The 26,583-nt window shown below is 41.7% G+C and overlaps 1 protein-coding gene and 1 pseudogene across 2 annotated transcripts in view; both read left to right on the top strand.

Moving 5' to 3' along the window:
- GRM8 (glutamate metabotropic receptor 8) overlaps positions 1–26,583 on the top strand; it is a 599,857-nt gene that overhangs the window by 64,211 nt on the left and 509,063 nt on the right. The gene's annotated exons all lie outside the window — the stretch shown is intronic.
- LOC130475887 (U6 spliceosomal RNA) lies at positions 21,926–22,039 on the top strand (annotated as a pseudogene).

A 26,583-nucleotide genomic window follows, 5' to 3' on the forward strand; every position in this document is an offset into this window, starting at 1 on the left:
CTCTTTGCAGGCTAAACTATTCCAGCATCCCTTTATAACACTGCTTTTGAATCCATTCTGAAGCATTCAATGCTAAAATGCAGCAGGGATCTACTCTGACATTGGTCATTGAGAGAAGTCCTGAGCAACTTGAGAGTTACCTTAAAACATTGAGTAGATGGACAAGCCTTGAAAACAGGTCTCCCTGGGCATTTTGAACTACTTTGCCCCACTCTATGATACTGTTTTGTTGGAAACTCAGTACATAAAGAAGCCCAGAGCTCTGTCTTAACCAGTTTCCTTAAGAAGATGTTCAAAAGTGCTGATGTACCGTACATGAGAGATTTACAGGAACCTTATGTACAGCTAGGGATGCCAGCTCTGGGTTGGGAAATACCTGGAGATTTTGGTCATGGAGACTGAGGAGGGCAGGTTTGGGGGAGGGAAGGGACTTCAATGCAGTAAAACACCATAAGCTCCACCTTCCAAAGTGGCCATTTTCTCCAGGTGAACTGATCTCTGTTGCCTGGAGCTCAGTTATAATAGTGGGGGTTCTCTAGTCACTACCTGGAGGTTGGCAATCCTGTGTACAGAAGAAATTTCATGTACATTGTTCAAGGATTCCAAATTCAGATTCTTAAAGCTGCCTAAGCGCTAAGTGAACCAAGGTTAGCAAACTGCTTTATAACATTAATGCTGGTAGATCAAAGGCAGATTGGGGGGTTATGGAAAATGTGCATGAGTAGAGCCACTATAAAATCTGATTAGATAAGCCATTCAAAAAGACACAGAAAGGAAAGAGGAAGAGATTCCAGCAGAAAGGTTTGTTGGCAGTCTCATTCCATCAGGTTGTTATGCACTCTTAGGGTTGCCAGGAGATTTTGTGGAGTGGGTACAGGTACACTGGTGGCACACCAGTGTGTGACATCATTCCTGGTGAAAATCAGGAAGTGTGACATCACTACCAGTGAAAATCAGGAAGCGGCATCATGCTCTTGAAGGCGACATTCTACAATATGTTCCAAACTCTTAAAGGTGTCACTGGATTCTTGTTTTGTCATCATTCATTTTCTTTTGCTCACTGGTTGTTAGTTTTTTGTTCAACGATAATGTTTTTCCTTTTTATAATTAACAGATGTAATGTTACTTTATTTCACCAAGAGACCAAAAATATCTGTGTCAGACACTGATCCCAGCAGGCTTAAAGCAGCATCTGTAACTGCAGCATTCTTAGTTCATCCATAACAGCTGAATAGTTTACAAAGTTATCAAACAGAAAGTTTAAACCCTGCAGTTTAAAGCCAATGTAGTTAAGGGAAATTGATTAGATGAGATGGGTTTTAAAAAGAGAATTCGGCTTCAAAAACATTTTGAAAGGTCAAAAACAGAGATAAGGAGTTTCATCTTTTTGGACTGATGAGAAATTGACATTTTTCATTGCTTAATGGAATGGATCCACGTTCAGGATGCTCTTTGGGGGAGAGATGCGTAATCTGCCTTTCAAGGCTATTTGGCTTTAAAGCTAAGGCATGATCACACAATCTGAGGGTTACAGAGCTGCTACTTTTGTGTCTCTTTCCCTGTAATGGGGCTAATGTCATCACACTGCCAGTTTTCCTGGCCTTTACCTCCTCAGATTCAGATTTATTTAGATTGGTCTCTCTTAGAAGACAAGAAAAAAGATGCTGAGTAGTGGAGTCTCTGGATCTGCCCAGAAATCTTGAGCTATTCCAAGTCTCTACTGGGCACAGAATTAGAAATGGAGGGATAAAATATTTTGTGGTTTTAACATTAAAGGGTGTTTGCATTTGCATGCATTGAGCTAGCCTCTATCTACACATTACAAAGTCCTTGAGTTTGTTGAGGAACAATATAAGGACTTTGTATCACAGATGTAACAGGAGTTTTGTGCCTCACAGACACACAACAGCTCTTTTCTGACCATGACCAAAGCAGTCAGGAAGATGCAGCTTTAGCCCCTTCCCCCCTGCTGCTTTTACATCCTCAAACAACCTCATGGAGCTGCTATTAGCTCAGTTATAAAAATCTCATTACAGGGGCTGTCCCTCTGGAACATCCCTCAAGTGGGGAACTCTGGCAGCACCTTATGTTGGATCTGTTGCTTGGGATTGGATGGTGGCAGTCTCATCCCTCAAAGTGATAGTTCTGAAGATCTGGGTAGAGAAGCTGTATGGGCTGCCTTCCAGAATGTGTGTTGTTCCACCTCAAACCGTTGTAGTGCAAAAGGTGGGAAGATATGATGGAGGGAGGAGTGTTAGTGCAGGAAGATATGCATGCAGGAAGGTGTAATGGTTCTCGCTGCAGTCAGTTCCCCATTGTAGTGTAGTGGTTCAGAGCGGTGGAGTCTGATCTGGAGAACCGGGTTTGATTCCCCACTCTTCCACTTGAGAGGCGGAGGCTAATCTGGTGAACTGGATTTGTTTTCCCACTCCTACACACGAAGCCAGCTGGGTGACCTTGAGCAAGTCACATTCTCTCAGCTTCACCTACCTCACAGGGTGTCTGTTGTGGGGAGGGGAAGGCAAGGTGATTGTAAGCTGGTTTGAGTCTCCCTTAAGTGGTAGAGAAAGTCGGCATATAAAAACCAACTCTTCTTCTTCTTGTTGTGTTATACTCTGGAAACTCTTTGCCTTAAGAACCAACTGAGCTGTATTGGGACTCCAGTAAGTAGGATAGCTAATAATTTTTGTTGTTTTCTGTGCATTCAGCTGCCATTGAACTGTATGCCTTGTTTTAATATATTTCCTAACCTTCTTTAATAAAACTTTATGGTGTGTGTTACTGAAGGAGTTACTGGTACCAAACCCAGATGAGCTTGGTTGTGTTACTACTCCAAGGCAGGGTTAGCCTTGATAGCCTTGTTGTAATGGTGGCTACAATCCTTCTGTTTTCCTGTAACACTATGTAGCCTGATTTCTGATGACAGGGACCCCCAGGTGCCCAGAGTTACACTGTGTCCTCCCAGCAGACTTCTGCATGCATTCATCCAGTGCTCTGATATAATCATGGGACTTTTACTAGAGGTCATTTCTTTGTATCCCATTGTGTATGAATGTACATGTTTTCCCCACACCCTTTGGCAAATGTGTTTTGTTTGTTGTGCTAACGATATGTGACTGTGGAGCTCAGATTACTCGTCCTGCATTTCGATGTCTTTGTACATGATGCACCTGCTATGATTTTTCAACTCTTTCTTCCTTCGAGAACTTCTTGTCTTGTTGAATCGCGTTTGACTTGCTCCTGCTTCAGTGGAATTTAGAGGAAATGCCCTTAGAGATTAATCTCCTGAGTATGCAATTGTAAAGCATGCCACACCTGAAACTTGCAGTATGTCAGCAGTTTTTTGGGCAGATGGGAGATCCAGTCATACGTACTTACAAACTGCAAAAGACCTAGAGAAGGGCAAACACAAAATCAGGTGGTTTTATTCTGATTTAATTGTTCATGTCAGGAGAGGCAAGTATGTGCATATATTTGTGTGGCTGTTTCCCCCCACTTGGCCAGGCATTTAATAGTTGCAAAGAAATGTGAACTGGTTTTAGTGTATTTCCCCTTAATGTATTCTTTGCAAGGGTCAGGGACTGGGTGGATTATAGATACACACACACACACACAGAGAGAGAGAGAGAGAGAGAGAGAGAGAGGGTGTAAAATAAATAACCATGACAGATTCATTGTGTTGAGCAAGGACTGGGAAGACCTGGAGATAGATCCTCACTCAGACATGAAGCGTGCTGGATGGCCTTGATCCAATTGCTCTTTGTTATCCCGACCTACCTAACAGGGTGGTTGTGTGAATAAAACGGAAGAGCACGGAACTATGTGTGCTGTCATGAGAAGAAGTGTGGAAGGGGTCAAGAAGTAGAGCACTGAGGAGATGCTAGGAAAAACCATGGCAGGTGCTATCCCACCTATGGGTGCCATGGTGGTGGAGATGCTGCAAACATTTGTTAAGTGAATGATTTTTAAAATGTGTGCCTTTTCAGAAGAAAATATGCATAAACACAATAATTCAATACAAATATGCCTCCTAAAGAGGCATTTTTGCTTACGGCCTATGTTCTTGTCATAAAACAGCAAGTTTGAGATATTGCTTTAAGAAAGCTAGAATCTATTGATATAGCTTCATTACAGGTAGTGAGTAACCTGCATTAAAAAAAACCCTACAGTAATGATTGGCAGCAAAAACAACAGACAGCTTAACTAACCCTATTGCCATCTGTGTGATGCTAGGGCTATTTATATTCCTTGTGAGGAGGAGGAATAATTATACAATGAAGATGGAGCAAGGACCTTATTGCAACTGTGTGCAGAATCTGATGGGATATGATCATGGAACACTGTATATTGACTCAAATTCAGACTCCGTTCCTGCTGAATTCTAACTTTCATGTTTTGTTTTGGTTTTCAGCTAGGCAGCTATCATGGTTGCCAGTTTAGAGTCACAGGCCCTGAGTTTGGATTATGGTCCATCACATGCTTAGGGTTGCCAACCTCCAGGTGGTGGCTGGAGATCTCCCGCGATTACAACTCATGTCCAGATGATAGAAATCAGTTCCCCTGGAGAAAATGGCCGCTTTGGCAATTGGACTCTATGGCACCGAAGTCCCTCCCCTCTCCAAACCACACCCACCTCAGACTCCACTCCCAAAATCTCCAGTTATTTTCCAACCTGAATCTGGCAACCCTACACATGATGAGAGGGAGGTCATCTTGGCCATCTTCTGGTCACTAGGGGTGTGTGTGGGGGAGGTAGCTGAGAATTTCCTGCATTGTGTAGGGGGTTGGACTTGATGACCCTGGTGGTCCCTTCCAACTCTATGATTCTATGATTCTTGTGCTCAATTTAGTGTATCCCTCTGTATCCCTAGTGTTTGTGTCTCTCCTTTTGCCTGCCAGTGTTTCTTGTCCCGTTTCCAATATCCACATTTATAGGATTCATCCTCACATCATTGAGTAATTGCAACACAACAGTAACCCACAACTGGATTTTCCTTTATGGGTGAGACCATCCAGGAGGTGGGTAATTGCTATAGGGCAACATCCAATGGTGTGCAGATGAGGCATTGAGGGTGTATAAATTGTTCAAATTAGAACAGGCAGTTTAATTTATTTCAGTTGCAGCTTTGAAGTTGGGGAGGAAAAGGGAATGTGGAATCTTAGACTCCCCATCCTTCTCATCTGAAGAAAGTTAACTGTGCTTAGGTCCCACTGAAACCAATTTGTTACCTTTGCAGCTCTTGTCATTGCAAAGAAATTTGAATGACAATAATGAAACCATTTATTTTGGAATGTTAATGGCACTGATCTGGAGTGGAAGTGGTTCCAGGACTACAATCTTCAGCTGTTTTATATTTTATTCTCGCTATTAAAATTAGGTATTGCACATCAGGTGGTCACTGCAGTTGGTGCTAAGGTGCATATTTCACTGTCCGGTTCTTGAGAGATCACTTTAATAGCCAACAGGGAAAAAAAGTATTCCTTGCTGTGTTCTGACTTTTAAAATGTGAATGTAGTTGACTTCATTTTACCTGATGTTTTCTCATTCCGGAATAACCTGTGTAAAATGAATATATGTAGTCAAGGCTGGTTATTACACAGAAGATTTTGACCCATTTTATTTATTCTCTGGTTCGTTCCTCTCTTAGCTATGAACAAGTAGAGAAATGTGATGTGAAAATCGATGCAATTAAGCGTTTGATGCAGTTTGAGAAGACTCTCAAGTGGCATTCATTTCCGGAGACTGTTCAGAAGTTGGAAAAAGACGTTGTGCCATATTTAGCTAGTCTCTGTGCTACTGTGTTAAAGATCAGAAGGCTTTTTTATTATTCGAAGTTGGATCCTGATCCAAAGTATTCCAGGCTGGCTGAACATTGACACTTGAATAAGAACCTGCTGTGCCAGCAGCAAAAAGCAGGGAGTGTTTGCTTCCTTATGCAATGACTTCAAAGGGAGTAGGATTTCAACACAAATGGGCACCCCAAGGGCCAGACAGATTTTTCAATTAGAGCTCTTTATGCACCTTTCCCCCCTTTGTATGAAATATTCTGTGGGCTCTGTATGTATTGTGTTCAGGGCTTGGAGCAGATTGGACTCGCTGTTTGAGAAGGATGGGATTTTCTGGAAAGATCAGAGTGAATGGCATGGATCATATAAAAGAGTATTTGAAGAAGAGTTGATTTTTATACCCTGATTTTCTCTACCTTTAAGGAGTCTCAAACCAGCTTACAATTGCCTTCCCTTCCCCCCTCCACAACAGACACCTTTGAAATAGGTGGGGCTGAGAGAGTTCTGAGAGATCTGTGACTAGCCCAGTCACCCAGCAGGCTTCATGTGTAGGAGTGGGGAAATCAACCAGGTTCACCAGATTACAGTCATGTGGAGGAGTGGGGAATCTCCAGTTTAGAGTCCACCACTCCTAACCACTTAACCATACTGGCTCCCTATTTGGCGACACAACAAGGCCCTTAAGCAGTGTGAAGTAGGTAACAAGAGTGGAAGTGAGAGCCAGAGGAAGCAGAGATCGCAGTGCAATCCTGTGCAGAGTTACTCCAGTCTAAACCTGTTTAGTGATGCTCTATTAAAGCATTGCAAGATGAGGCGGCTTAGGAATGAGTACTTGCTCTCCTCACAAATGTGCAATTGTATTTGTGTCATGGGTGGGGAAACGGCTAATAACTGAAACATCTATAAACTAGATGATACTTTTTTTTAAAAAAGTCTCAATTATCATTTTATTGTTATAAGGGATATTAGATTATTGTGGCCATTTAATGTGGGGGTTGGTTTGAGCCACCTGTCCAATTATCAATGAATTCTGATGAGTGATCCCTTTTTGATTCTGTGATATTATACGTGATGAGTCATAAGTTAATCATTCTATTAATGTAAACCAACAGAGTACCGCTATCCTACGCTGAGAATTTTTATCCTCATAATCAAAAAGATAGTTTATAGGTTAGTCAATTTTTAAAGTTTTTTTTACAAGATCTGTTTTCAGAAAGATTTTATGTTATGCACTTTGCCAGTCAATGTCAGGGTGGTGGGGTGGTGAGCTGATACCAACACGTGGAGGAATTGTTCTAGCACCTTAATAAATCACAAAAGAGTAAGAATGTGAAACTTTGAATTAATTCCTTTGGCATAGAGTTATAAGAAAATATTGTATTGTTACTATTTTAGATACAATACCAGATGGTACTAAGACTTAGGGGTTTTTTTTATTTTCAGAGAACCATAAATTGTAAGAATGTTCATTCATATTTTGCACATTATCATTGAGTTTTACATGGATAATCTCAAACTGTCATATTGATGTTCCTTGACCACAGCATTTCAAAGCCAAACATTTACATATCCTTAAGAGTGTACGAAGCACAGTTGAAGACCTTTTACTAGTTGGTAACATAGGCATAATGGACAATACACAAATGCAGTGTGCTTTATAAGGGTCAATCACTTAAGATTTCATTTCAGAACTCCAAATCATAATTAAAAATCTGATTTTTAGATTTCATATAACAGATGCTTTGTTTAAATGTGGGGAAGGGGTGCAACTTTGTGCTAGAATAATTGTTTTGCATGCAGAAGGTCCTAGGTTCAGTCTCCAGTAAAAAGGGCCAGGCAGTAGGTGATGTGAAAGACCTCTACCTGAGACCTTGAAGAGCTGCTGCCAGTCAGAATAAGCCAGACAATACTGACCCTGATAGACCAGTCTGATTTCGTTATCAGACAGCTTCTGCGTACCTGGGTCTTTAGATCCACCCTTATTATTCTGCTAAACAAGTATGCACCTGCAACAAATTGTTGCAGGTTGTTTTTTACTTGCCAGATGATTGCTTCAAAATGTGAGATGAGTTCAAGCTTTGCAACCATCCTCAGATAAGGTCAAAACAATTTCCTCCCTTTCTATCCATTCTTGGGACTCTGACAGCACCCAAGGATAGCTAGGAAGTATGTGGAGGGGTTTCTTACCAATTTCCTTTCATTCTTTAGGCTGCAAAAGTAAACCCTTTGGAGATTCTCCAGCAGTCCCGGTATCTCCACACCTTTCCAGGCATCACTGGGGCTCTGAGAGCATTAGGATGCCACCTCTGGGTTGGGTAATTCCTGGAGATTTGGGGGTGGAGCCTGAGGAGGGCAGGGTTTGTGGAGGAGAAAGGTATAATCACATAGAAACAATCCTCCAAAGCAGCCATTTTCTCCAGGGGAACTGATATTTGTATTCTGATCAGCTGTAATTCCAGGAGATCTCCAGGCTCCACCTGGAGGTGGGCAACCAAAGAGGGCATTATATCAGGTTTACTCCCACAGTCTCAAGGACGGCTGGAAAGGGGAAGCTTGCTGTACTCCTTTTGAGCCATCCTTTTGGCTGTGACAGCTTGCATGGTGGGACTGCCCCAGCAGGCATGCACTTTCTCCCTGAATGAGAGGGACAAAAGTGGGACCTGACAGGACTTGTAGCTCCCTGCCTCTTTCCCCCTCTCTGGAGTCACCCATGTTGCCAGAAAAAGCTCCACGTATTACTACTGTCATGCCCTGGTAGCCTCCCCTTTCCTGTCATCATCATTGCGGCCATTGCCCCCCTTCCCATAATGGTGCTGCTTATCACTGTCCCCACTTCTTCCTCCTTCCACCCACCTCCTCTCCTCCTGCTTCAGCCCTGCTCCCTTTCCCCAGCCCTCCTGCTGTTGTAAGCTGATGCCTCCTACAAAAATGTCTTACACATACACTTTTTATTACTGTACACACTTGTCTGCAAATTTAAGGTGACCCCCTATTTTTCTCTATGTTACTCCTGGGGAACAAACCTAGTCATCCTTTCTAGTAAACAGGGTGCTTTATCTCAGATAGTTCCCACTGTTTCCCATCCAGGCATTGTTTTGGTCTTTATGTGTGTGTGTGTTAAGTGACGTCAAGTCACTTCCGACTCATGGCGACCGGATGAATCAGTGTCTTCCAAAAGGTCCTACTCCTGTCTTTAACAGCCTTGCTCAGATCTTGCAAATTGAGGGCTGTGGCTTCTTTTATAGAGTCAATCCATCTCTTGTTGGGTCTTCCTCTTTTCCTGCTGCCCTCAACTTTTCCTAGCATGATTGTCTTTTCCAGTGACTCTTGTCTTCTCATAATGTGACCAAAGTACAATAGCCTCAGTTTAGACATTTTAGCTTCTTGGGTCAGTTCAGGTTTGATTTGATCTATAACCCACTGATTTGCTTTTTGGGCAATCCACGGTATCTGTAACACTCTCCTCCAATACCACATTTCAAACAAATCTACTTTCTTCCTATCAGCTTTCTTCATTGTCCAACTTTCATACCCATACATAGTAACAGGGAATACGATGGCATGAATTAATGTGATCTTGGTTGCCAGTGACAAATCCTTACACTTCAGAATCTTTTCTAGCTCCTTCATGGCTGCCTTTCCCAGTCTCAATCTCCTTCTGATTTCTTGGCTGCAGTCTCCCTTTTGGTTGATGATGGAGCCAAGGAATAGAAAGTCTTGAACAATTTCAGTTTCCTCATTGTCAACCTTAAAGTAGAGTAATTCTCCTGTAGTCATTATGTGGTCTATATATACTTTAGGGCTGTTGATTCAGTAAAAACCAAACTGAAAAAATACCGAATAAATGCCATTTCAGTAAATTTCTGGTTTGGGTTTACCAAATCAGCAAAATCCGGGAGGTTGGCAAAGCCGAATTTGCCATTCCTGAAAATTCGGCTTTATCGGGAGTACCTTGTATCTCTATGGAGGCAAGGGGCGAACTTTGCAAAGATACATTTCAAAGATCACACTAAAGATTCTGAACACAGCCACTTTGCATTTCAATGGAGGAGGATGGGGGTGACCTCTGCCAGACACCATAACTCTGGACCCCCTGACCCAATCTTTGCCAAACTTGTGGGTTCTTGCAAGGAGAGTCCCTTCCTGCTACCCTGAAAATTTGGGACCTCCACCTGCAAAAATGCTCCCCCAGGAGCTTTGCAAAAAAATACCCATTGCTTATCATTACTGAGAAAAAAGTTGTCAGCTTAATTGCAGTAACCCAGATCTCACGCCTAGGTGTGAAGAGAAGGAGCAAATGCTAATGAGTTCTTTCTCACCAGTGAAAAGCAATAGGAATTGTTTTTGCAAAGCTCCTGGGGGGCATTTTTGCAGGTAGGGGTCCCAAATTTTCAGGGTAGCTTGAAGGGACTCTCCTTGCAAGAACCCCCAGGTTTGGTGAAGATTGGGTCATGGGGTCCGAAGTTATGGGGTCTGGAATGGGTCGCCCCCTTTCTCCATAGGGATGCATTAAAACTGTTTGTATTGGTTTTAATGGAGGAAGGAGGGCGACCCCTTCCAGACCCCATAACTTTGGACCCTCTGACCCAATCTTCACCAAACAGGGGGGTTCTTGCAAGGAGAGTCCCTTCAAGCTACCCTGAAAATGTGGGACCTCTACATACAAAAATGCTCCCCCAGGAGCCGCAGAAAGTTGTGAAATTGGTTTAATGGGTTTTAAATGGCCAAATGTTTTTGGAATCCCGAATTTAAAGCCGAATTCCCATCTTTACTGGTCTAGGGGAATTCGGCATTCAGGTTTTCCCAGAAAAAAAGGCCAATTAAACCCAAACCCAAATTTTCCCAATTTTTTTTTCAACAGCCCTAATATACTTAGCTTAACAGTTGTATTGCAAAAGCTCATCCCAGTCCATTCATTTGATCAATGAATAAGTGGAGAACAGTAAGTAAGAACAGATGGCAGAGGCACACTACTTCAGGTGCTCCTGCATGTGAGGTTAGATGGGTGGCAACCCGTGAACCCATTTCAGTCGTGGCACCAAAATTATGGAGTTCCTAAGGAGATGTGTTTGTTCCCCTTGATTACTGACTTCTACCAGCAGCTAAAGACTTTTTCTGTTTTGTTTGGTGTTCCTTCATTGACTTCCCTGCCTTCCTGTTTATGTGTATGTGTCTTTAGACTTGTTCACACATTACAGTGAATGCACGTACAATCCACGTACAGTGTATACCTGATTTTTCTTCATATGCATGCTGAATAGTTCTCATGTTACTTTCAGTGTGTGTATAGCTGAACCTTCGACTTAAACCCAGGTACTGGTCCTTGGTGTCCTTTGTAAAGTGAATATGTGTTGGCTGCTTCTTAGGTACAGATGTATGCATATACATGCAGGCAGGATTCATATATATTCACTGTAACATGAGCACAGGACTTTCAAGTTTGTGTAGTGCTGAATTGTTTTTATTGTTTTATATATATGTGTGTTTAAAAATGGTTTTAACGTTTTGATGTTTGCCACCTTGAGGACCCTGAACTGGGAGGAAAAGTGGCATAAAATGTTTTAAAGAATAATGCTGCCCGAGATGCTTGAACATAGCTTGATTCAAACATATCTTCCTTTCCCCCCATTAACCAGCAATGTGGGAGAGATTCAGGACTTGCTGCATTGTGAAGATATGCACAATGCATCCCGATAGAGGGTTGTTGGTAAGACCCAGGCAAGTGATTAATAATAGGCTTGCAAGAATCTGAATGAAAAGCATACACTGATCCTTCCATTTTTGTCAAGTGAATAGCCTGTTTTAGGAACCTGGTGCAAAATAAATTCTAAAGAGGAAGTACAATCTTATAATGACCTCCATATGTGGGCTTAATTATACACAAGGAAATATAGTTGAAAATATATACAAGGAAAGGACCACAGTGTAACAGTGACTTATTCATCTTGTGGATGTAATCCTGGCTAGGCAGCTCACTAAATGGAATGATAGTAGTGCCACTGTGCTCTGTTTCTATGCTCATGCACTGCGCACTGCGTTCATCTGTTAGCCTGAATGCTAAGAAGCATGTTTAAAAACAGCCAGTTTTTTTGTTGGCTTCCGACTGTTGTGACATCTGTGCGCCAAAAGCCAGCATTTCAATCTTCCCTTAGCAATTTAGTGTTAATTGTTGCTTTGGTGTATTGCAAGCAAATTAAATGATAGCTATTTTATTTATATATTTAAAAGTACTTTGAATTAAACATGAGTCATGTGGATTTGTAAAGGTTTGAATCAGGGCATGTAAAATAGAAAAACAAAAAGTCCAAGTTACGAATTAGTCAGTGTTTTCTGTGAGACTGGATTTCATCTAGAGAAGTGAAATTTACAAAAACGAAAGGGGGAGTTGTTAAAGAATCTCTTGGTATGATTACCAAGTTTTTGCCAGACCACTCATCCTACAGAGACAGAGAGACAGTGTGTGTGTGTGTGTGTGGTTGTGCCACTGCTTACAGTAGCACCTTTTGTGTAGGAAGTGGGAGCATCTGCTATGATTTCTATCAGTTGCAGTCTCATTTAGAACACTGAAGTATAAGCAACACATTTGTTTTTGCCTGGGTTCATTTTTATACGGCACAATTAATATCTCCTGTAACACTGTGGATATGTTCCTGGAAACAGAGTACCATGTGAATCAGCTCCAGAGGAGATATTTATAACACTGTTCTAATGGTGTGTGTTCAAATTTTTCCCATTTCTTACATATGAGTAACACATGAAGGCTTCATTGGGCTATTGGTAGTAGCACTAGTTGGTAATGATGAATAGTTTTATTTTATGAGCACATAAGTATTTATTACTTCATTTATACCCAACTTTTCTCCCCAGAGAGGACCCAAAGTGGCTCACAACATCAGTCTTCCCTCTTCCATTTTATCTTTACAACAATCCTGAGAAGTATAGCAGGCTGAGGGTGTGTGACTGGCCCAAGGTCACCCTGCAAGCTTCCAGGGCAGAGTGGGGGCAACACTCTAACCATGCTGGCTCTCATGGGTGCATTTGGTTGGAGCCTGCTGTGCAATTGACTGCCACTGCAGTCGCTCCTCCTATATCACAGTGATGAAGAATGATGGGAGGAGCTACTTCTTGGAGAATGAAAATGTGACTCAACTTTTATTTTGTTTATTTTTATGCTGCTTTCCCAACCGATCAGCATCCACCAGGCGGTGAACATAAAAATATTTAACAATTAAAATATAGTTAAAACTATATAATTCAATTAAAAAGGTAAAGGTCCCCTGTGCAAGCACCGGGTCATTCCTGACCCATCGCATCCCGACGTTTCCTAGGCAGACTTTGTTTACAGGGTGGTTTGCCAGTGCCTTCCCCAGTCATCTTCCCTTTACCCCCAGCAAGCTGGGTACTCATTTTACCAACCTCGGAAGTATGGAAGGCTGAGTCAACCTTGAGCTGGCTACCTGAAACCAACTTCTGTCGGGATTGAACTCAGGCCATGAGCAGAGCTTGGACTGCAGTACTGCAGCTTACCACTCTGCGCCACGGGGCTCTTAATATATAATATATAATTCAATTAAAAACACCTAAACAAACAATACTAGAAGGAGGGCCAATAACCATTATTGGGGGTATGCCAGACCAAAAAAATAAAAATAAACCTTCACCTGCTGCTGAAAGTCACCAATAGAGGAAGAGAGATGAATCTTCCTGGGGAGGGAGTTCCAACATTTTGGTGCCACAGCAGAGAAGGTCCTTTCTTGGGTTGTACAAACATACAGCAGTTCTGATTAGCCCCACAATACACCACTGTCATTGGTGCTGGGCTAACCAGAATACCAAGCTCTTCTTGGCCCTTCTTGTGTTGCAGTGAAGAAACAGAAGAGGAACTTGGAGATAGCAAGTTTCCCAGGGCACCTCTATGCTGACCTGTGGAAATCAGGTACTCGTATATCTGATCGGTCAGGTCTCTGAGTTAAGAAATCCAAATTGCAGTAGTCACTTCCTACAAATTAGTATGTTGGCATTTAGGGTAAATCAGGGGCACCGTTGGTAGCTCTCAAATAACTTGAAAAGGCAAGATTAAAAATAAATATATCAGACAGAAAATTGAAATGGAGAAGGCTGCTCCCCACACAGCTTTGTCAAACCGCTCAGATTCTTTTCTCTGTTCCTGATAGTTTTTTGGTTTTTTTTAAACAAGCAAACAAACAGTTACTGTACATGTGCATGGCTGAGTTATAATGACTTAATCTGGAAATTGTCCTAAACTCTAGCCTTTTTTCATGTAGCAACACTTTACAAAGTCCTTGTGTTGTTTGAAATGAATGATAACATGAGGCCTTTCAATCACGGGAGGGGCCATGGCTCAGTGGTAGAGCATCTGCTTGGCATGCAGAAGGTCCCAGGTCCAATCCCCAGCATCTCCAGTTAAAGGGACTAGGTAAGTAGGTGATGTGAAAGACCTCTGCCTGAGACCCTGGAGAGCTGCTGCCAGTCTGAGTAGACAATACTGACTTTGATGGACCACGGGCCTGATTCAGTATAAGGCAGCTTCATGTGTTCATGTGTTCAATCAGACTTTCAATGGGAGTTTTGTGCCTCCCAGACTCATGCTAGCCCATTTCTGCTTGGGACTAGGGCATGTGGACAGAGACGACTACTGTCCTGTTTTCTCTTCCTCAAGACATCCCATGGATTCACTGTTGGCTCAGTTTGTGAAATTATGTTACTTCTGTTGCTGCATGTAAGTTTGACAGCAGAGCCAACAGCAGAATTTTAATGGTTTATGAAATCCCTTCAGCTGTCTGATGATCCTTGCTCTTCTTTTGATCTGCTGATTGGGAAGACTCTGAAACAATAAAGGAAGAGTCAGAGGGCCCTTTCACAAACTCAACTTTCCACCCTGTTTTATCTACCGTTCCTGTGAATATCATTCATTTGATCATCAGTTCCTTCATCTTCCCCCCTTTTTTTGTTTGCTGTGTAAGACGGACCTTGCTTGGATTTAAAATATTTAGATAGAAGTTGCTTATAGATGGTGGGTAATTTAATGTGCAACTGTTTAATGTAGTTGGGGTATTTAGAGAGGAAAGAACCTGAATCTGAAGTGATAGAAATGCTAGAACAGCGTTGCTTTGCTGAGAAAAAGCAACTGTTAAACATTTATCAGTAAGCTTTCTTGCAGAGGGAAACTTTGTCAGCAGCTCAAGCTGTCAATAGGTTAGGGTTGCCAGGTCCCTCTTCACCACCGGTGGGAGGTTTTAGGGGCGGAGCCTGAGGAGGGCAGGGTTTGGGGAGGGATTTCAATGCCATAGAGTCCAATTGTCAAAGACTGATCTCTATCGGCTGGAGATCAGTTGTAATAGCAGGAGATCTCCAGCTAGTACCTGGAGGTTACTACAACAATCAGCACGTAGGCTCCAATGTAAAAATAGCACCAACACAAGTAATATTTCAACACAAACTGTAATCTCCTTCAAAATAAGGTAGGTAAACAACACTGTTTCTCCACAGTAGATGAATCAATTCAATAATAACACAAAAATTAGGTAAACAACCTTAGTAAATGCCCCATATAGGGATACAAACAGTCCAAAGCATACAGGAACAATATTGCAGAGTCCGAGTTGCTTATGGTTCTATCAATGTAAATGTGGTTACTGCACCGAAATTAATCCAAACAAAATGCAAAGGAGATAATAGCAATCCAGTTGTTGCTGAGAACTAGATGGCAAGATGATATCCCAGGTTGGTATTCGTTACCTCGCAGTAGGACAGAGGTACCTTTTGGTCAAAGAACCCTTTTGGGTCTTAAGATTAATGGTAAGACACAACTAAAAGAAAATATTTTTCATGAAATTTTTGTATTTGTATATGTATTCAGACCTTAGTTGCTATGTATATGTACTTGTATTATTTTACAGAGGTAACTCACCTTGGAGTTCAAATACAACTGAAGAAGCAACGTATATGCGAAACGAATACCAACCTGGGGTATCGTCTTGCCATCTAGTTCTCAGCAACAACTGGATTGCTATTATCTCCTTTGCATTTTGTTTGGATTAATTTGGGTGCAGTAACCACATTTACGTTGATAGAACCGTAAGCAACTCGGACTCTGCAATATTGTTCCTGTATGCTTTGGACTGTTTGTACCCCTATATGGGGCATTTACTAAGGTTGTTTACCTAATTTTTGTGTTATTATTGAATTGATTCATCTACTGTGGAGAAACAGTGTTGTTTACCTACCTTATTTTGAAGGAGATTACAGTTTGTGTTGAAATATTACTTGTGTTGATGCTATTTTTACATTGGAGCCTACGTGCTGATTGTTGTAGTACCTGGAGGTTGGCAACCCCACAATAGGTGCATTCTAATCTGCCCAGAGTTCCAATGCAGTGTGCAGTATGACAAGATTAGCTTTGGATGCAAAAATAAATAAATGCATAACACGTAAGTGCTTTTTAATGCCTATTGTCCCAAATGCTACATCGCAGAGGCTTGGAGGTGGACATTTCCCCCATGTTGTCTCCTTCACACCCACCGTCTTGTGCACAAATTTAAATTCCATTATCGAATTACATCCTTTTGCAACATCTTTTGAGAGTCATTTAAAATAAGGACTTTTAACAAGTCCTTGACATGTCTTCAGACCACTAGTGACTTAGAAAGAAGCATTGAATTTTCTAGTGCCTCATTGCTCCAGGGCCCCTTTGGGCTGTGCCATGTTGGCACAGCAGGTGATACAAACTAACATACTCAGCTAGAGAGCATCTACTTACTCGATTAGAGAAGTGCCTGTTCATCAGCACTTGGGACTGATTGGAGTAAAACACAGCTGCTGCTTAGCATCTTAGGAAGTGGTTGGCAAAGAGTTACTGCTATAGCCATTCTTTTGTAAGCCTGAATGCTTCCTTTTCCATGTCATTCGCTTTGTTTAAGGGTCCATTCTGCACATGCTTCATGTGAACATAAGAAAAGCCCTGCTGGATCAGGCCAGGGATCCATCTAGTCCAGCATCCTGTTTTAAACAGTGGCTGACCAGTTGCCCTAGAAAGCTAATAAACGGGGTATAAAGTCAAGCCCTCGCCTGATGTTGCCACCTAGCACTGTGTTTTAGAGGTTTGCTGCCTCTGAATATTAGGCTTGCCAGGTAGCCTACTATGGTGGGCAATCTTCTGCCTTTCGGCCACAGGCTCCTGCTGCTGCTCAATGGAGCAGTGGAAGCAAAAATGTGGGGGTGGGGAACTGGCAATGGTCAATGTTGTAGTAATTCCCTAAATTGTGTGTGTGTGTGTGTGTGTGTGTGTGTGTAAAGTGCCTTCAAGTCGCAGCCGACTTATGGTGACCCCTTTTGGGGTTTCTATGGCAAGAGACTAACAGAGGTGGTTTGCCAGTGCCTTCCTGTGCACAGCAATCCTGGTATTCGTTGGTGGTCTCCCATCCAAATACTAACCAGGGCTGACCCTGCTTAGCTTCTGAGATCTGACGAGATCAGGCTAGCCTGGGCCATCCAGGTCAGGGCATTCCCTAAATTACTGTGCTAAAAATCATAGAGATTTGGGGTATTCCTAGAGCATTGGTCAATGCAGTGATGTCACTTCCGGGTACAAATCCCTAAGTGACATAAAAACATTGCATGCACCAGTTTCCTCAGTCTCATCCCACTGCTTTTGGAAGAAGCCAGCCAAGGGCTGGCAACTCTACTAAAATATGGAAGTTCCTTTTACTCACCATGGCTAGTAGCCATTGATGGACCTATCCTCCATGAATCTGTCTAACCCCCTTTTAAAGTTGACTCCTTAATTTGAAAAGTCTGCTGCAGTTGAAAGCTTACGATATTTTTTGGAACAGATAATGTGCATGCCCCCAATGTGTGCTGTGCCAGCCAGTAAATGTTTCGGAGCTGGCATGCATCCCACTGTAGGCCTGGAGGTTTCTCCATCCTAAGGAGTCTTCCTCCAACTTAAGCAGCTCTTATGTAAAGGAAGGCTTCAAACTTTGCTCAGAGGAATGGTAGGATACACACCACTGACTGCTGTAACAGTAGATCAGCTTGAATCCTGACCTCCTTATCAGCTTGTGTAAAGAACATCAAACCATATGAGGGGAGCATTGTCCTCTAGGCTGTTCCTAGAGCTTCACTGACTACTGGGGGGCACAATTTGTGGGGATCTGCAGAAGGTGGAGAGAAGTTCTCTTTCATTTAGCATGGTTTTGGTTGCATGAGATAAGATCTACCCCAGTGTCACCAGGCAATGTATCACATTGGTGCTAATTTGATCGAAAGTTGTATTGAGTGTCAAGTGTCAGCCTGGGAAGATGGGGAGGGGCTGTGGAGATGGCAGATGGGGAAATCTGTGTGAGAAAGTGCATATCTTTTTGCATGATTGATGATGTATGCAAACTGTTCAAGTACCAATGAATGTTTTTCACACGTTTATTTATGTTGATCAGCACTTGCAGACGGCTTGCAAACTGAACCATTGGCTGATTTCTAGTGGCAAATTAACTGTGATGAGTGGGCTCTGATCAATTGGTCTTCTCTTTGGAAACACTTCCCACTCTCCATTTGCTGATGTACAATTGCAACATGTACTTCTGTTTATTGTACCCATCTCATGTAACCTAAATGCTGCTTACACTTCCTGCCTTTCATTGTGATAAGTCAATTGTGTCTGTGATATCTGGGGAAACTGATCATGTGTGCTGATTCCAGCAAAGAATGATCTCTTGTAACAACCAACAAATGTCTGAAAGAGCAGCAACAGCTGTCTTTTTCATGGGAATATCATGGGCAGCTGCATATCTGTTTTTAAGTACCAAATCTCTGTGGGAAGCTGCTGAAAGAATGAAATGACAACAGCTACAACATCAGAATCAACAATCCGGATCACAATTTTCAGGCAACCACTGATGGTGATAGCGTCTCGCATCTGTGTGCAGTGTTATTCTCCAGTCTGCTTCTTCATGGTTGCATGAAGCAATGTTACTTGTATCAGACCAACTGAGACTGCAAATTACTATTTCCCCATACTTGCAGATCAGGGGCTTGTCACAGCTATATTTTTCCTTTAAAGAATTTGAACAGTTTAGTTTTCAGTCAGGCTGTCTTTCTGATAATACACTTATATCTACTCCACATGTTAATTTGACAGTAGGAGTTTGATTCAAGTCCTATCAGCCTCCCCTAATTTTAAAAGAAATGGACGAAGTCTCACTAAGGAATCTGCACTGAGTGAATTTAAGCTGATGGGTACTTGTGGGTTTTTTCTGTGTGTGCATGCACCCCCCCCACACACACTGTGGAACTCCTCCAGTCTTTTCAGGAATTGGGACCAGAATGAAGATGTTTTTCTTCCATAAAATTGTTAAATAATCTGATGAGACTGACTGTTGATGTAGTTCCCTGGGATGAGAGGATTTATTCACCAAGGTGATATAATTAATAACTCCTCGTTGATGGTGGGCTGAGTTTTTACTCTGTTTCTGAAAAGCCAGAGTTGCTTCATTATATCAAACTATGTAGCTGTATTCTTCCAGTCACTGAGAGGAATGGCAGCCATGTCTGAAGCTTTGATATCTTCTATTTATGAATGGTAAGGAATGAACAGTCTTGAACTGATTCAGGCCACTCTTTATCACCTCACTCTGTCACTCTTATTTCTGCATTCTTCACATCACTGTGTAATTGAATATCAGTTGACATTTCTGACATTCACTGGCACTTCAAAGATATGAAATGTAGCTGGAACTCTATGGTAACCCACTGGTTACTGCATGGATTTGACCCTACCAATTGTCTTCCTGATGTCTCCCAAGTTCCTTTTTCACTGTAGCCATCTCCCATAGCTTTTGTCCACATTGGTCCCCCAATCTCTGGCACAGACTTTTTGGGTGGTCAAAGGGGGCACCTCCTCTTTCACCTGTGGAAAAATAGATAGGATCCAACCCAAATATTGTTCTAAAACAGTGAAATGCCACTTCCATGGAAAAGTTTTTCTGCTATTGTTGAAGTCATGTTGTAGTTAATGCCATCTGCAATCCATAGTGATGAAAATACTTTCTTTTTGGAAACATACAGGATAAACTGATTTGTGTATGTTCACAAATTGAGATCCTGCAACATTATGAATTGATGGCCACACCAAATTCACAGGCCAACTTGATCTGGTGAGTCAGCCAGTTCATGATTTTTAGTGAATTTTCATGGCTAGATATGCTGCTGTTGGTATCTTGTGAGCTTGCTTATGGTGAAGCTTATGAATCTTGCTTACGAAGTGTCCCCAATGTCATTTCCAAGCATAAAGAGCATGTCCTCCCCTTGAGATTGGGCCCTAAAATGAGGTTGAAGTCCATTTGTTTAAGATAGTTCTTTGAGAAGAGCAAGGTCAGCCAAGGATAGAATAGATGAATTATTTGTGCCTTTTTAAAAAGCTTGGCCATAGGCTGATGAGTCTGTACAACTCTGTAAGGCATGTGAGGTGGTAAATCAGTGCAGTTTAGTAGCAAGCATTTCCTGATGTTTATGAGAATGTTAAAAGGAGCCCTGTGGCGCAGAGTGGTAAGCTGCAGTACTGCAGTCCAAACTCTGCTCACGACCTGAGTTCGATCCCGACGGAAGTTGGTTTCAGGTAGCCGGCTAAGGTTGACTCAGCCTTCCATCCTTCCGAGGTTGGTAAAATGAGTACCCAGCTTGCTGGGGGTAAAGGGAAGATGACTGGGGAAGGCACTGGCAAACCACCCCATAAACAAAGTCTGCCTAGAAAACATCGGGATGGGACGTCACCCCATGGGTCAGGAATGACCCGGTGCTTGCACAGGGGACCTTTACCTTACCTTTATGAGAATGTTGGTATTCCCTAATTCTATCACAATTTTTATCATTTGGTAGTTGATGGTTTGTCAATTTAACCTTTTCACTAATATCTCAGAAAAGGTTCCAGTTTTATTTATTTGCAGAAAGCTTATGGATGTTTTTATAGCTTTGTCAGGACTTGCTGAACCTGTTGATAGCTACAACTGCTCCCTGCTATTTTGCTATATTAGAATCATAGGATTGATGAGAGGCTGATTGTGATGGTAGGCATGGTGATATATTTGTCTTGGTCCCTAAGTCAGAGTTGTTCGCTGAAGATTTTAAACAGCATCACTGAGTTTGTGAAATTCAACATAGGCTGAGTGATGTGTGCATAACGGATGCCATCACTTGCATATATCCATTTTGATGTTGCTGGATGTTGAATTATTTTGCGCCTTTTATGCTGGCAAATCACACCTTCTCTCTGCTCAACTGGAATACGATGATCACTGTGTGGTATACCGTTGTATGACCAATAAACCTATTTCCTTAGATGCAGATGCCATGTGGATTTAAGAATCATGTTGCCTATTCATTAATAGTAGTCATTTTAATCATGAACGTGCTATTATGAAGAAATTAACAAACTGAATAGACCAATACTTGGAAACCAAGCATTTCAGAATAAATAATCCACCATTAGTAGGAATAAGTGTTATAATTCAGTATTAGAATTGCTACTATATTGCCAGCAGGCAACATACGGTATCTGATCCACATTTCTATAACCAATTCTGGAAGCACATCTATCTTATCTAGGTCTACCCTCAATACGTACTAGATGGCTTATTTGGAGTGGTGTCTCCAAAATTTGTGCAAATTGACTATTTTTTTGCAGCATAATTAAAATACAAGCAGTTTACTGTATGAAGTATTACTTTATTAATTTCATGTTTTCACTCAATGATACAAATATGTATCATGTCAAATCTTTACGTAAAATGTGCAAAGACATTTCTTGAAAGCAATATACTTCCATAAGTCAACTTGCACAGGGTTCTGGAACTATGCTGATAACAAATGTCTGATGCATATTGAAGATGATTATGAGCTTGTGGCAGGTATATACGCTTAAGCAAAAAGTCTGGGATGAAAAGTAATCCCCATTGCATTTTGTGGGGCAGGATACATGGAGAAATGCCTCAACAACTTTGTTTTTTATTTAAAAAATAACATTGTTGCCTGAACATTAGTGTGCAGTGTTCTCAAAGTACAGCAACTTACACATTTATTTCTAAAAACAGAAAACTACCAAGGACATAAAACAACTCTTTAAAATCTACTCACTTTGGCAGCACATCTACTAAAATTGGAATGATACAGAGAAGATAAGTGTAGCCCCTGCCTCTGCACAAGGATGACACACAAAAATCTACTGGCTTTGACTATGCAACTTTTAAAATTCTAGTCAGTGTGGTGTATTGGGATAAAAAATGGTGCAGGCACGTATTCAAAGGACAACTGATTCAGGGAAGCACTGAAGAGGGAAGTGTGTTCTCTGTCATATTGTGGGGCAAGACTAGCCACTGTTTTACCCCTCCCCCCTTTTGGTCCTTGCCACCACTTTGGGTAAAATCCATCCCAACTCTTTCTCACGTTGTTGCCCGAAGCCAACCTTACAAGGGCATTGCTCAGTAGCATGCCAAGGAGTCAGGCAGGTGGGTGAGGACTTGTGCAGACTCTCTCAAGTTAAACAAAACTATTTCTACAAGGCACAAACACAGGGTAGGATCTAGGCACACTATGGAAAAAAACACAAAAAGACAGGTGCTAGCTAAAGTACTCATAATCCATGTTGCATCTGATTTGGGTAGTTACAGGATGCCCCCATCCTGGTACATCTGTAACTCTCTTTATCATCATTCCCCTCTATCTTCATGGCAAAACACCCACTTCAAGGAGTTCTTAAAAAGGAGTGTCCCCCCCCACCAAGCTTGAATCGATGCTTCAAACAAAGGAACAGTTTCCCTTTTCAGACCCTCATCCTCATGTGTGCTCTGGGGTCTTCAGCCAAACCTTGGGGCTCCAGCCCACCAAACCTGTACCCTCCCATCGAGAGGTATTAATACATCAAAGGGCTAGCATTTTATTCCTTCCAACTGGAAAGGATGCTCTGTATCCAGCAAACAGCATCTTTCCCTAGACCGCTTTCCATTACCATAACTGTCAGGCATTTATCTCCCACCCCTGCCTTTCATCTAAAGTTGTCTGTAGGATGGCACAAAGGATAGATATCGTGGGTAGAACATTTACTTTGCCATAGAGAAATTCATGCTTGGGGAAGAAAAATAACTCTACACCAAAAATGTTCATTAACATAATAACGATAGAGGTTTGAAATCGACTCTGGGTGTTATGATAACACATCTTCCACCACAAATGCTGAGGTGGTTTCCATATGATAGCAGGCTATGTGGTTTCCCCATTGCTGGTGCAACTGCTGATACAGCACATTAGTGATTCAACATGGCAGGTTCCCTTCCCTCAGACCCCCAGCAATGGACATCCCCCTCCCCTGGGCTAATGGGCCTTTTATTTATTTTGTAATAACCAATTTCATATTGTAATAAGTGTATTGGTTTATCTGAATTCCTAGCTTCCTTTCCTTTCCTTTTCTCAAGCCCCTTCCATTGAGGAAATATATGCCTTTCTCCTTATATCTCTGCAACAGAACTTTTCTTTTTTAAACAAAAGCTGGAAATTCAAAGAACCTATGACAGTTATTGTTAAAGCAGTATATTGATATAACAATATGGAATTGTTGAGTGGTTGAAAAAAATAAAACCAATAAAAAAGCTGCCCAGCGGTGTGTGTGTGTGGGGAAAAGGCCACCGTAGGTGCAGGAGTAAGTAAAATGGCTGCCAAGTTGGCAAAAAATCTTTACTTTCTTACCCACACGGCAGTCATCCTGGCTTTACTGCAATCTTTCCCAAAACATTGCAACAAAGCAGGTTTGAGAAAGCTTGGAGAAAAGCTGGGGAACCCCCAGGAGGTACAGAAATGTACCATGAAGCTGTGGGGAAGCAGGAAAAAACCTCACCTTCAAACAGTATTGAACCCAGGGCAGATAACCCATGTGGAAATGGCTTGTGGGGGAAGAGGGTGACATTTTGCTACTTGATCTGGAATTTTTCTGAAATAGGCTGGAATTTTTCTTTGGGTAATGAATATATCCCAAATACAATTTGTACAAGCCTTTTCGCACATCTCTTACAGAGGTCAAACAAGTTAAATCTTGCTGTGTTTGAAATCCAATTCTTACCTGTGTGGCTTTTTTGGAAATGCTAAAAGGGTCATGTTTGAGTTGGCTCCGTATACTATGTTGATCAGTATGACCTGCCACATTTGACCCCATTTAATGTTCTGCTCCAAAGTCAGTGTTTTTGTACCTTAATAGCTCAGATAATTATTTAGGGTTGCCAAGTGGGTGGTTTTGGCATGCAGTTTCCTGCCAATTCATCAGGCTGCTCTGGAGCGGCAATTGCCTTTGAATGCTAAAGCGGCTGTGGTGATGTAGCAGTTCCAGGGGCAAACCAGGAAGTGGCATAATTGCATGCATGCAATCGCCCTACCTCTGCCCCCTAAAATCTCCCACCGATTGAGAGGAGGGACCTGGCAACCCTACAATTATTCCATCTAGATTGTAAACTCCTTGGCCACACAGTGCTGTTGGTTTTGCTTATGAAAATCTGCAAGGTACCTAATACACCCATGTCACTGATTATGCATTAATCAAAATGTATGCATTTAATTACATGCTATTGATATCTAATAAGAATATTGAATCTGGCAATTCTAGCATCCAGGGACAGTGGTAGAAAAGATTTGGTTCCAGAAGTGGGAGTGAAGAATTCCATTGTCAATACACCTTGTCACAGTTCCAAACAGCTAATTTATCTTTCTACAAAATCCTAATGCAGCATACTACTTTAAAGCTTGCAGTTGCTGTATGAGTGATAGGAAAACAGAGGAAAAGTATTTTATGCTTACATCTCTATGCAGAGTGCATTAGCTGCATGTACATATTTTATTTATATTGTTAACATAGGGTAAGAAGTATTGTCTATCTAATATTATTATTATTATTATTATTATTATTATTATTATTAACAACAACAACAACAACAACAACAATTGTGAGACTTCAAGTTGTAAGGGACTCAGGGCAACCCCAGGACCATGGGGTTTTCAAGGCAAGAGATGAGCAGAAGTTGTTTGCCATTGCTTTCATCTGCATAGCAGCCCTGGTTTTCCTTGGTGGTCTCCCATCCAAATACTAACCGTGGCTGACCTTGCTTAGCTTCTGAGATATGATGACATAAGGCTATTCAGTGGTATTCTGGCAGATCCTAGCTATCTAGTATGTTTTTATCCCCCCTTCCTCTAAGGAACTTATAGTGGCACATGTGGTACCCCCTTCCCTGTTTTAATTTTACAATATCCCTGTGATGTAGGCTATGCTAAGAGAAAACAGTCCAAGGTCATGTAGTGGGTTTCATGGCAGCGTGAGGAATCTGAAGCTCTCAGATCCTTGTCTGACAATCTTATACGATACCATGCTGGCTGTGGCAGATAGCAATCTATTTAAAAAGATAGCTAATGGTTGGAATTGCTGACCTAAGTTTTTCCCAGCAAAGTTCATGACCAAACCCCTTAGGATCCATCTAATTGCTGTGAAACTCACATATTTGCTAAAGTTGCTCTTGTATAAAAGGAGGTGATGAATATCTGAAACACCAAGTCTATTAATAATTTGTGATAAATAGCAAATAAAACAAAATTGAGCTGTTCAATAACATTTCTGAAAAGCTATATTTTCTTTTTTTATACTCCAGGGTCTGATAAAATGTTGGGACCAACTTACATTACAGCAAGGAGACATCTCTTTAAATATACCAGAAGCAGGAAACCAGCCAGGGAGATTATTGGGTTGTTGGATGATTTAGGATTACTGGGATCTTGCAAAGAAACAATACTATTTTTACCGTTGCCAGTTCCCTCTTCGCCACCAGTGGGAGGTTTTTGGGCAGGGCCTGAGGAGGTTTGGGGAGGGGAAGGACTTCAATGCCATAGAGTCCAATTGCCAAAGCTGCCATTTTCTCCAGGGGAACTGATCTCTATTGGCTGAAGATGAGTTGCAATAGCAGGAAATCTCCAGCTACTCTCTAGAGGTTAAGGAACTCAGTACAGGAGCGAATATGTTAGAAAATAACAAAATGTATTGCAACTATGTACAATTGTTTAAATGACCATCAACATACACAGACAACTAGTGTCCAAAGCAACAAGTAAGTGGTAAGTAAAGGTGAGTACACTTCAATTAATAGTCCTTCTATAATATTCTTTTTCCACAGAAGCAGGTATTGATGGATGAAAGGGTGTCAGCAGACAAAAGTTCTCCAAGAGGATACGATTGTTTCAAAGTCACATCTTCATCAGTCCTTCATTACAAAAGTCTCATAATTTCCTATGTGATCATCCATATCAGACAGTCCCCGTAGGGTAAATTTTTCAAGGTATTGCAATAATAAATATCCCAAGCAGGGTAAAATACAGAGATCCTTCCACCAGGGGTAAGGTCTGAAACAAGGCATGCTTTGGACACTAGTTGTCTGTGTATGTTGTGTATGTTGTGTATGTTGATGGTCATTTAAACAATTGTACATAGTTGCAATACATTTTGCTATTTTCTAAAATATTCGCTCCTGTACGGAGTTCCTTATCTTCCAGATAATTGTACAGAGGTGTCTTTTTTCCTCCTTCACTCTCTGGAGGTTGGCAACCCTAACTATTTTCTTCAATGGGTGTGTAGTGGGTAAGGTTGCTGGCACCTTGCTGGCACCCTAGAAGGGAATTTTGGGGACAGGAATAAGCTATCTGGTGTTACACCAATGCACAACTTCTCTTCCAGTGCAGTGTTATAGAATAGGTCAGACC

The sequence above is a fragment of the Euleptes europaea genome, chromosome 3 (assembly GCF_029931775.1).
Source record: "Euleptes europaea isolate rEulEur1 chromosome 3, rEulEur1.hap1, whole genome shotgun sequence".
Lineage (NCBI taxonomy): Eukaryota > Metazoa > Chordata > Lepidosauria > Squamata > Sphaerodactylidae > Euleptes > Euleptes europaea.